Source organism: Petromyzon marinus, chromosome 85, assembly GCF_048934315.1.
Source record: "Petromyzon marinus isolate PM22_M1 ecotype Great Lakes invasive population chromosome 85, UKy_Petmar_22M1.pri1.0, whole genome shotgun sequence".
NCBI classification, from domain to species: domain Eukaryota; kingdom Metazoa; phylum Chordata; class Hyperoartia; order Petromyzontiformes; family Petromyzontidae; genus Petromyzon; species Petromyzon marinus.
This window is the reverse complement of record NC_133750.1, coordinates 2,205,124-2,218,285: the sequence shown is the minus strand read 5'-3', so window position 1 is coordinate 2,218,285 and position 13,162 is coordinate 2,205,124. Positions and strand designations below refer to the sequence as shown.

Sequence of the window (13,162 nt, the reverse complement as noted above, 5' to 3'; positions counted from 1 at the left end):
GAGCAATTGAATGGCTTCTCGCCCGTGTGTGTTTTCTGGTGTCTGTTAAGAGTTGTTTTCTCCGCAAATGCCTTCCCACAAACAGAGCAATTGAACGGCTTCTCACCCGAGTGTGTTTTCTGGTGTCTGAAAAGAGCTGATTTCCATGAAAAAGCCTTCCCACACACAGAGCAATTGAACGGCTTCTCGCCCGTGTGTGTGTGGCACTGTGGAGAGTTCATCTGCTCCATGTGACTGATTCTACAGAGCAGAGTAACAGTCGCGGGTGTTGTTGAGAGTTAACGGCGCTCTAAGCTGCGTGGCTCAAATCGCCAACAAGCAAACTCTCACGAACGTCCAACCGAGACACAGTAAAGCCCCGTAAGACAGACTACACACGCGATTACCAGGTTATCAACTAACAACGACACTTAGTTGTTGATGCACGGTGTATCGATGACCCTGTAACACGTCTGAAGAGATCGCCACGAACTCTCCCGAAGCAAAGTCGCCAACCAGTCGCCAAGCAATCGTGCTCGCCAGGCTGAGTCTCGCAGGAAAAGGGTAATCTGCAGAGCGATGAGTCGAGCGTCTATCCTCAGTAAATTTCCTCTCCAAATGATCTTGAGGTCTGATTTTAAGCCCCTTATAACTTCCCTCTAGCATCCAAATCCTTTGTTCTCGACTTGGCCTATCATGGACTTTGCATTCAATTGTTAATTTTTACATTAACAATCCGCAGATCAATCAACCTAGCTTAGCTAATCTGGCCATTGTACTTAAATCTTAATATGTATGTACATCCTACTGCATAACTGTACGCTTCCGTTTGAATAAAATGTACATCTCCATGCATAATTCTGTGCTTCCTGTTAATTTGCTAATATTCACCCGGCTATGTCCTCTAAACTTGCAGCAGTTTAGAGGATTTAACAGTGACATACAGTCTAAAGAATCAAAATGAAGACGTCGAGTTTGATTTGGACAAAGAGGTGCAAATTTACACTGTACTGACTTTGTTTCATAAATATATTTAAGGACACTCGTGTTGAGCGGGGTGTTTCTGGAAAACGAGGTTGCTATGTTCCTATTGAAGTCATAAACTTTGAGTAATCATCTGAATGGTTTAGCTTGTAAGCGTGGTTTAACATAACGTACCGCAACAAAATCAATCATAAATATTTAGTCTTCAGTGTGTATGTATATTCTTGTGTTTGTGTTCATTATTTTGGACGGTTTTTAAAATATTGGACTTGTTTTTGTAACAGTAATTGCATTGAATATGGAGGGCTACCAGCACCTCGCACCCGTCCAGAGACCTCGTGGGCCGCTGTGGTGGCCACGAGACTTCCCTCAAGGACATTTCTCTTATCCACCACAGCGTTACCGACCGGGAACGCCGATGAAGTTGAAGGTTGTTAATACAGAACTTTAATCGTGATAGGGGAATGCCAAACAACATGGAGTGGCTCTACTTCTGATGATAAAAAACGTATACGTATGTGTGTGTATGTATGCAGGCACAATCGTGCGTGTTCGCAGTGGAACGCAATCCTTCTGTTCCTACACTGCTGTGTATGTACACTGCGTTGTGTGTCTGTATGTATGTGCACCCCTGTATATGCACACTCGTGTGTGAATGCACAACGCTGTATATAATTATAAACAGTCGTGTTAGGATGCACACTCGTGTGTGCATGTCTACTCGTCCATGTTCTTTTTAAAGGAAGGAAATGGTAGCAATAATGTACGATCAGTCATCTTTAAAAAAACAAATCAGGTCTTTATTAATCTGCAACAATCTCAACGTTAAAACTCGCATCAAAATATTTATTAATTCGCTTTTTCAAACAGTTAAGGAACTAGGAAAATTATTTCACTTTCATTAATTCAACAGTAATAAAATATTCAAAAAATCAAACACGTGAACGTCTTAATCCTTCCCAATTGACGTCCTTATCGACTGAAGCCATTCGTCCACAAGCCCAAGCCATCAAACATAGGAACAACGAACGCACATTCTGAAACCGACACTTTGAAGTAGTTTTTGTTTCATTAAACAATATTGAAAATTAAAGAAATTGTTTAAAATACAGGGCAACGTTATGGTCACAGTCTTTCTACAACTTTAGCTCAACAAGACCACTTAGTCACGAGAGTAAAATCAAGAATTGGACCACCTCACAACCACTGTGGATCACACCACATCAGCAAGTAATCCGATATGACTACAAAGCACCACCTTAACGTGACGAAGTCTAGAATGAACTTCAACACACAAGTAGCTGTGAGAAGATGACAACACGTGGCACCTTCTACCATAAACACCACACATTTAACAGTGCCGATGATACAACCACCAGACGAAGCAATGCATCTATCGAAGAATAAAATTGTTGTCATCCTCAACTAAGTGAACACTTCTGCAACTTTAAAGGCATACTTTTTTTCCGAACACATCAGAAAGCATTCACAACATCACTCGAGCTTAGTGTACGGAAGTAATCATTTGAACCTTATTAATTGATATAACTGAGACACAAACATGCACATTCCAGGACTTCAAGAGTTAACAGAAGTACTCAATACGTTGACCCTCCAGCCACTCCAGCAGCCATTTCTCAGTATCCACCTGCATGGGGTCGAAAGAGGAATTGTCGTCAGGGCTCATTACATCCAGCAATCTCTCAGGATCCAACTGCATTTGGTCGAAAGAGGAATTGTTGCCAGGAGTCATTACATCCACTACATCCAGGCATCTCTGAGGATTCACCTGTATAGGGTCGAAAGATTCATTTTGTTCAGGACTCACTGCAGGACTTTGCATTTCACCTTTTGATTTCACTTCCCTCTCATTGCGGTTATTCGCATGCTTGTTTCGGGGTGATGACCGTGTCCTCTCTAACGGAGAACAATTGAATGGCTTCTCGCCCGTGTGTGTTTTCTGGTGTTTGTTAAGAGTTGATTTCCGTGAAAATGCCTTCACACACACAGGGCAATGGAATGGCTTCTCGCCTCTATGGTTTTTTTGGTGACTGTGAAGATTTGATTTCCGTAAAAATTCCTTCCCACACACAGAGCATTTGAATGGCTTCTCACCCGAGTGTGTTTTATTGTGAGAGTTAAGATTTGATTTCCGTAAAAATTCCTTCCCACACAAAGAGCAATTGAATGGCTTCTCGCCCGTGTGTGTTTTCTGGTGTCTGTTAAGAGTTGTTTTCTCCGCAAATGCCTTCCCACAAACAGAGCAATTGAACGGCTTCTCACCCGAGTGTGTTTTCTGGTGTCTGAAAAGAGCTGATTTCCATGCAAAAGCCTTCCCACACACAGAGCAATTGAACGGCTTCTCGCCCGTGTGTGTGGCAATGTGGAGAGTTCATCTGCTCCATGTGACTGATTCTACAGAGCAGAGTAACAGTCGCGGGTGTTGTTGAGAGTTAACGGCGCTCTAAGCTGCGTGGCTCAAATCGCCAACAAGCAAACTCTCACGAACGTCCAACCGAGACACAGTAAAGCCCCGTAAGACAGACTACACACGCGATTACCAGGTTATCAACTAACAACGACACTTAGTTGTTGATGCACGGTGTATCGATGACCCTGTAACACGTCTGAAGAGATCGCCACGAACTCTCCCGAAGCAAAGTCGCCAACCAGTCGCCAAGCAATCGTGCTCGCCAGGCTGAGTCTCGCAGGAAAAGGGTAATCTGCAGAGCGATGAGTCGAGCGTCTATCCTCAGTAAATTTCCTCTCCAAATGATCTTGAGGTCTGATTTTAAGCCCCTTATTACTTCCCTCTAGCATCCAAATCCTTTGTTCTCGATTTGGCCTATCATGGACTTTGCATTCAATTGTTAATTTTTACATTAACAATCCGCAGATCAATCAACCTAGCTTAGCTAATCTGGCCATTGTACTTAAATCTTAATATGTATGTACATCCTACTGCATAACTGTACGCTTCCGTTTGAATAAAATGTACATCTCCATGCATAATTCTGTGCTTCCTGTTAATTTGCTAATATTCACCCGGCTATGTCCTCTAAACTTGCAGCAGTTTAGAGGATTTAACAGTGACATACAGTCTAAAGAATCAAAATGAAGACGTCGAGTTTGATTTGGACAAAGAGGTGCAAATTTACACTGTACTGACTTTGTTTCATAAATATATTTAAGGACACTCGTGTTGAGCGGGGTGTTTCTGGAAAACGAGGTTGCTATGTTCCTATTGAAGTCATAAACTTTAAGTAATCATCTGAATGGTTTAGCTTGTAAGCGTGGTTTAACATAACGTACCGCAACAAAATCAATCATAAATATTTAGTCTTCAGTGTGTATGTATATTCTTGTGTTTGTGTTCATTATTTTGGACGGTTTTTTAAATATTGGACTTGTTTTTGTAACAGTAATTGCATTGAATATGGAGGGCTACCAGCACCTCGCACCCGTCCAGAGACCTCGTGGGCCGCTGTGGTGGCCACGAGACTTCCCTCAAGGACATTTCTCTTATCCACCACAGCGTTACCGACCGGGAACGCCGATGAAGTTGAAGGTTGTTAATACAGAACTTTAATCGTGATAGGGGAATGCCAAACAACATGGAGTGGCTCTACTTCTGATGATAAAAGAACGTATACGTATGTGTATGTATGCAGGCACAATCGTGCGTGTTCGCAGTGGAACGCAATCCTTGTGTTCCTACACTGCTGTGTATGTACACTGCGTTGTATGTCTGTATGTATGTGCACCCCTGTATATGCACACTCGTGTGTGAATGCACAACGCTGTATATAATTATAAACAGTCGTGTTAGGATGCACACTCGTGTGTGCATGTCTACTCGTCCATGTTCTTTTTAAAGGAAGGAAATGGTAGCAATAATGTACGATCAGTCATCTTTAAAAAAAACAAATCAGGTCTTTATTAATCTGCAACAATCTCAACGTTAAAACTCGCATCAAAATATTTATTAATTCGCTTTTTCAAACAGTTAAGGAACTAGGAAAATTATTTCACTTTCATTAATTCAACAGTAATAAAATATTCAAAAAATCAAACACGTGAACGTCTTAATCCTTCCCAATTGACGTCCTTATCGACTGAAGCCATTCGTCCACAAGCCCAAGCCATCAAACATAGGAACCACGAACGCACATTCTGAAACCGACACTTTGAAGTAGTTTTTGTTTCATTAAACAATATTGAAAATTAAAGAAATTGTTTAAAATAAAGGGCAACGTTATGGTCACAGTCTTTCTCCAACTTTAGCTCAACAAGACCACTTAGTCACGAGAGTAAAATCAGGAATTGGACCACCTCACAACCACTGTGGATCACACCACATCAGCAAGTAATCCGATATGACTACAAAGCACCACCTTAACGTGACGAAGTCTAGAATGAACTTCAACACACAAGTAGCTGTGAGAAGATGACAACACGTGGCACCTTCTACCATAAACACCACACATTTAACAGTGCCGATGATACAACCACCAGACGAAGCAATGCATCTATCGAAGAATAAAATTGTTGTCATCCTCAACTAAGTGAACACTTCTGCAACTTTAAAGGCATACTTTTTTTCCGAACACATCAGAAAGCATTCACAACATCACTCGAGCTTAGTGTACGGAAGTAATCATTTGAACCTTATTAATTGATATAACTGACACAAACATGCACATTCCAGGACTTCAAGAGTTAACAGAAGTACTCAATACGTTGACCCTCCAGCCACTCCAGCAGCCATTTCTCAGTATCCACCTGCATGGGGTCGAAAGAGGAATTGTCGTCAGGGCTCATTACATCCAGCAATCTCTCAGGATCCAACTGCATTAGGTCGAAAGAGGAATTGTTGCCAGGAGTCATTACATCCACTACATCCAGGCATCTCTGAGGATTCACCTGTATAGGGTCGAAAGATTCATTTTGTTCAGGACTCACTGCAGGACTTTGCATTTCACCTTTTGATTTTACCTCCCTCTCATTGCGGTTATTCGCATGCATTTTTCGGGGTGATGACCGTGTCCTCTCTAACGGAGAACAATTGAATGGCTTCTCGCCCGTGTGTGTTTTCTGGTGTTTGTTAAGAGTTGATTTCCGTGAAAATGCCTTCACACACACAGGGCAATGGAATGGCTTCTCGCCTCTATGGTTTTTTTGGTGACTGTGAAGATTTGATTTCCGTAAAAATTCCTTCCCACACACAGAGCATTTGAATGGCTTCTCACCCGAGTGTGTTTTATTGTGAGAGTTAAGATTTGATTTCCGTAAAAATTCCTTCCCACACAAAGAACAATTGAATGGCTTCTCGCCCGTGTGTGTTTTCTGGTGTCTGTTAAGAGTTGTTTTCTCCGCAAATGCCTTCCCACAAACAGAGCAATTGAACGGCTTCTCACCCGAGTGTGTTTTCTGGTGTCTGAAAAGAGCTGATTTCCATGCAAAAGCCTTCCCACACACAGAGCAATTGAACGGCTTCTCGCCCGTGTGTGTGTGGCACTGTGGAGAGTTCATCTGCTCTACAGAGCAGAGTAACAGTCGCGGGTGTTGTTGAGAGTTAACGGCGCTCTAAGCTGCGTGGCTCAAATCGCCAACAAACAAACTCTCACGAACGTCCAACCGAGACACAGTAAAGCCCCGTAAGACAGACTACACACGCGATTACCAGGTTATCAACTAACAACGACACTTAGTTGTTGATGCACGGTGTATCGATGACCCTGTAACCCGTCTGAAGAGATCGCCACGAACTCTCCCGAAGCAAAGTCGCCAACCAGTCGCCAAGCAATCGTGCTCGCCAGGCTGAGTCTCGCAGGAAAAGGGTAATCTGCAGAGCGATGAGTCGAGCGTCTATCCTCAGTAAATTTCCTCTCCAAATGATCTTGAGGTCTGATTTTAAGCCCCTTATTACTTCCCTCTAGCATCCAAATCCTTTGTTCTCGACTTGGCCTATCATGGACTTTGCATTCAATTGTTAATTTTTACATTAACAATCCGCAGATCAATCAACCTAGCTTAGCTAATCTGGCCATTGTACTTAAATCTTAATATGTATGTACATCCTACTGCATAACTGTACGCTTCCGTTTGAATAAAATGTACATCTCCATGCATAATTCTGTGCTTCCTGTTAATTTGCTAATATTCACCCGGCTATGTCCTCTAAACTTGCAGCAGTTTAGAGGATTTAACAGTGACATACAGTCTAAAGAATCAAAATGAAGACGTCGAGTTTGATTTGGACAAAGAGGTGCAAATTTACACTGTACTGACTTTGTTTCATAAATATATTTAAGGACACTCGTGTTGAGCGGGGTGTTTCTGGAAAACGAGGTTGCTATGTTCCTATTGAAGTCATAAACTTTGAGTAATCATCTGAATGGTTTAGCTTGTAAGCGTGGTTTAACATAACGTACCGCAACAAAATCAAGCATAAATATTTAGTCTTCAGTGTGTATGTATATTCTTGTGTTTGTGTTCAATATTTTAGACGGTTTTTAAAATATTCGACTTGTTTTTGTAACAGTAATTGCATTGAATATGGAGGGCTACCAGCACCTCGCAACCGTCCAGAGACCTCGTGGGCCGCTGTGGTGGCCACGAGACTTCCCTCAAGGACATTTCTCTTATCCACCACAGCGTTACCGACCGGGAACGCCGATGAAGTTGAAGGTTGTTAATACAGAACTTTAATCGTGATAGGGGAATGCCAAACAACATGGAGTGGCTCTACTTCTGATGATAAAAGAACGTATACGTATGTGTATGTATGCAGGCACAATCGTGCGTGTTCGCAGTGGAACGCAATCCTTGTGTTCCTACACTGCTGTGTATGTACACTGCGTTGTATGTCTGTATGTATGTGCACCCCTGTATATGCACACTCGTGTGTGAATGCACAACGCTGTATATAATTATAAACAGTCGAGTTAGGATGCACACTCGTGTGTGCATGTCTACTCGTCCATGTTCTTTTTAAAGGAAGGAAATGGTAGCAATAATGTACGATCAGTCATCTTTAAAAAAACAAATCAGGTCTTTATTAATCTGCAACAACTTCAACGTTAAAACCTCGCTTCAAAATCTTTATGAATTCGCTTTTTCAAACGGTTAAGGAACTTGGAAAATTATTTCACTTTCATTAATTCTACAGTCATAAAATATTCTCAAAATCAAACACGTGAACGTCTTAATCCTTACAAATTGTCCTCCTTATCGACTGAATCCATTGGTCCACAAGTCCAAGCCATCAAACACAGGAACAACGAACGAAAATTCTGAAACCGACACTTTGAAGTAGTTTTTGTTTCATTAAACATTATTGAAAATTAAAGAAATTGTTTAAAATACAGGGCAACGTTATGGTCACAGTCTTTCTACAACTTTAGCTCAACAAGACCACTTAGTCACGAGAGTAAAACCCGGAATTGGACCACCTCACAACCACTGTGCATCACGTAACATCAACAAGAAATCCGTTATGACTACAAAGCACCACCTTAACGTGACGAAGTCTAGAAGGAACTTCAACACTCAAGTAGCTGTGAGAAGATAACAACACGTGGCACCTTCTACCATAAACACCACACATTTAACAGTGCCGATTATACAACCACCAGACGAAGCAACGCATCTATCGAAGTATAAAATTGTTGTCATCCTGAAATAAGTGAACAATTCTGCAACTTAAAAGCAAGACTTTTTTCGGAACACATCATAAAGCATTCACAACATCACTCTGGCTTGGAGTACGGAAGTAATCATTTGAACCTTATTGATTGATCTAACAGAGACACAAACATGCACGTTCCAGGACTTCAAGAGTTAACAGAAGTACTCAATACTTTGACCCTCCAGCCACTCCAGCAGCCATCTCTCAGTATCTACCTGCATGTGGTCGAAAGAGGAATTGTTGTCAGGGCTCATTACATCCAGCAATCTCTCAGGATCCAACTGCATGAGGTCGAAAGAGGAATTGTTGCCAGGAGTCATTACATCCACTACATCCAGGCATCTCTCAGGATCCACCTGAATAGGGTCGACAGATGCATTTTGTTCAGGACTCACTGCAGCCCTTTGCATTACACCTTTTGATTTCACTTCCCTCTCATTGCAGATCTTCGCATACTTGTTTCGGGGTGATGACCGTGTCCTCTCTAACGGAGAACAATTGAATGGCTTCTCACCCGTGTGTTTTCTGGTGTCTGTTAAGATTTGTTTTCCGTGCAAATTTCTTCCCACACAATGAGCAATTGAATGACTTCTCGAACGTGTGTGTTTTCTTGTGAGTGTTAAGATTTGATTTCTGTGCAAATGCCTTCCCACACGCAGAACAATTGAATGGCTTCTCGCCCGAGTGTGTTTTCTTGTGGGTGTTAAGACTTGATTTCTGTGCAAATGCCTTCCCACACACAGAGCAATTGAACGGCTTCTCGCCCGTGTGTGCGTCGCACTGTGGAGAGTTAATCTGCTCCATGTGACTGATTCTACAGAGCAGAGTAACAGTCGCGGGTGTTGTTGAGAGTTAACGGCGCCCTCTAAGCTCTGTGGCTCAAATCGCCAAAAAGCAAACTCTCACTAGCGTCCAACCGAGACACAGTAACGCCCCGTAAGACGGACTACACACGCGATTACCAGATTATCCACTAACAAAGACACTTACTTGTAGATGCACGGTGTATCGATGACCCTGTAACCCGTCTAAAGAGATCGCCACGAACTCTCCCGAAGCAAAGTCGCCAACCAGTCGCCACGCAATCGTGCTCGCCAGGCTGGGTCTCGCAGGAGAAGGGAAATCTGCAGAGCGAGGAGTCGAGCGTCTATCCTCAGGAAAATTCCTCTCCAAATGGTCTTGAGGTGTGATTTTAAGCCCCATATAACTCCCCTCTCGCATCCAAATCCTTTGTTGTCGATTTGGCCTATCACGGACCTTGCATGAAATTGTTTTTTTTTTACATTAACAATCCTCATATCAATCAACATAGCTTAGCTAATATGGCCATTGTAATTAGACCTTAATATGTATGTAGATCCCACTGAATAATTGTACACTTCCGTTTGAATAAAGATGTACATCTCCATCCATAATTCCGTGCTTCCTGTTAATTTGCTAATATTCACATCGCAATGTCCTCTACACTGCTGCAAGTTATTCAGGATTTAATAGCGACACACAGTCTGAAGTATAAAAATAAAGATGTCGAGTTTGATTTGGACTAAGAGGTGCAAATTTATACCGTACTGACTTTGTTTCATAAACATATTTAAGGACACTCGTGTTGAGCAGAGTGCTTCTAGCAAACGAGTGTGTTATGTTATGATTTCTCTCATAAATTTTAAATAATCATCTAAATGGTTTAGCCTGTAAGCATGGTTGATAATAACGTTACACAAAAAAAAGAATGCTAAATTCTCCTGTTTTATATGTAAACCCCTTTGTCAAGGTGCCTCACTTCTCTAAACCAGCTTAAAAAGGCGCTACGAATCTTAACAACGTTCATTGAAGCTCTGTCGTCCCGACAGGTCTGTTCCTTTCACCTGAAGAAGGCCACTTGTGTTGTGGCCGAAACGTCTGGTGAGAATTTTATTGGGTTATTTTATTTTATTATTTTTCATTTTATTCTCATTCTACGTGGTGACTTTACCGAAATAACCAAAGAAGATGAATCCTTGCACTCACGAAAGCTTGAATCGAAATTTAAAATCGTCACCATTTAGTCTGTAACATACGACCTTCGGTGTGTGTATATAAACCACTGTGTATTTATTCAATATTTTGCACATGTTTAATATTTATAGACGTGTTTTTTCTACGGTAATTGCATTGAATTTTGAGGGGTTACCAGCCCCTACGCACCCGTCCAAAGACCTCGCGTGCCGCTGTGGTGGCTCCGAGACTTCCCTCCTGGACACTGATCACATCCACCACAGCGTTACCGTCCGGCACCGTCAATGAAGTAACGGGGTTGTTTTTGCAAAACTTTACTTATGGCAGGGGAACGGCTAAACAACAGGGCGTGCCTCCTTCGGAGAAACAACAAAAACGAATGAAGGGGGCTTTGGAGCGTGGCGTAAGGTGTGTAAAGCTGTAAGTCACAGGTGTCTTTCGAATTGGTGACAATGACACCAGCATCACATTGGTGGGGTCGTTTGGAATGATGTTGCATTGATGAAAGATGAAGTTCTCGACGTTGCATTTCATGAACTTTACGTTCATTTGTTTTTTTGAATTTTCAATCTGCATATCTAGCAACATAGCTTCGCTAATCATGCCATTGAGCTAAAGCCTGAATAATATGTTCATCTCACCGCATAATTCGCGTTAATTTTCTAAAATTCACCCTGCAATGTGCTGCAAACTGCTGCCAGTTCAAAGACGTTAGCAGGGAAATGCAGTCTGAAGTATTAAAATTGTGATGTGCACTTTGAGGTGCAAGTTTTTATACCGTGGTAAACTTTACGTATAAATATATTTAAGGACACTCGTGTCGATATGGGCAGGGGAATAGTATCAACTTTTACTCGTGGCAGGGGAATGGCAAACACCAGGGATTGCCTCCTTTTGAGAAACGAGTTAAGTTCTGTAAAAAAAACAACCCCTACGTCACCAGCGGTGCCGGACGGTAACGCTGTGGTGGATGTGAGCAATGTCCTGGAGGCTGTTCGTACATTATTGACTGTTCGTACATTATTGCTACCATTTCATTCCTTTAAAAGAAAATGGACGAGTAGACATGCACACACGAGTGTGCATCCTAACACGACTGTTTATAATTATATACAGCGTTGTGCATTCACACACGAGTGTGCATATACAGGGGTGCACATACATACAGACATACAACGCAGTGTACATACACAGCAGTGTAGGAACACAAGGATTGCGTTCCACTGCGAACACGCACGATTGTGCCTGCATACATACACATACGTATACGTTCTTTTATCATCAGAAGTAGAGCCACTCCATGTTGTTTGGCATTCCCCTATCACGATTAAAGTTCTGTATTAACAACCTTCAACTTCATCGGCGTTCCCGGTCGGTAACGCTGTGGTGGATAAGAGCAATGTCCTTGAGGGAAGTCTCGTAGCCACCACAGCGGCCCACGAGGTCTCTGGACAGGTGCGAGGGGCTGGAAACCCCTTACACATTCAATGCACTTTGCCATGAAAACACGTGCAAAAAATATATACACACATACATACACACAGCACTGGTACATACACAGCAGTGTAAATACACACGAGACTTTATGCCATAGACTGAAATGTGATAATGTCTGCGTTACAATATAACAAACAACGCTTACAAACTATACCATCCGGATGGGTAAAAACAACCAGCAATTGTAAACATTTTAATTGATGGAATTTAACAACTCATCTTCGTTGTCTAGACACACCTTGATCAACAAGAGTCCTTAAACACGTTAATAAAACCACGTCAGCACGCTATGAAGCATGCACCTCTTAGTCTAAGTATATCTCCATCAACATTGCAATATTTTATACTGTGTTTCACAGGTAAGACGGATAAATCGATAGCAGTTTGCAGGCCATTGGAAATGTGCAAACTAACAACGTAATTATGCAAGAAGATGCCCATCCATGTTCAAACGGAAGTGAACAATGATGCAGTGAAATGCACATTCCTACTTAGGCTTAAGCACAATGGCCACATGAGCTTAGGTATGTTGATAGATTATGAGGAGCGTCACTTCCGAGATTACAATTGAATGCAAGGAAGTTAATGAAGAAAATTACAAATGATTCTAGAGAGATTACTTAAATGGGAAGAATAATGTCAACCAGTGTGCCGTAGCAAAGGCAAACAAATGGAATTAAATAAACAAAACTAATGACTTCACTACACTCATTAAACATGGGGGCACTATTTAAAACATTATTAATAATTCCATGCGTTTGTAGTGGAATACAGAGAATGAATTAGAATGGAACGCGTTTCTGTCATTCGCGTAACGTTATTCTGTGTTGTGGGGCATCTAAGATTCAGATCGTCAGATTAATCAGTGAAAATAATCACAAAACCCCGCTATCCTAGTCTGCTACTGTTTGTATGTACGTGAATCTGTACCGCTGTGTATGTCCACTCGTGTGTTTATTTACACTCGTTGATGTGGATATGTACACGCGTGAATGTGTGTACAGGTATGTACTGTCA

At 41.9% G+C, this 13,162-nt stretch overlaps 1 long non-coding RNA gene across 1 annotated transcript in view; it reads right to left on the bottom strand.

Annotated features, from left to right (window-relative positions):
• Positions 1 to 9,846, bottom strand: part of LOC116936921 (uncharacterized) — a 30,715-nt gene extending 20,869 nt beyond the window's left edge. Inside the window, exon 1 of the long non-coding RNA XR_012931390.1 lies at positions 9,644 to 9,846. This is a non-coding gene — a long non-coding RNA (uncharacterized LOC116936921). The remainder of the gene's footprint in view (positions 1 to 9,643) is intronic.
• Between the last annotated feature and the right edge of the window lie 3,316 nt (positions 9,847 to 13,162).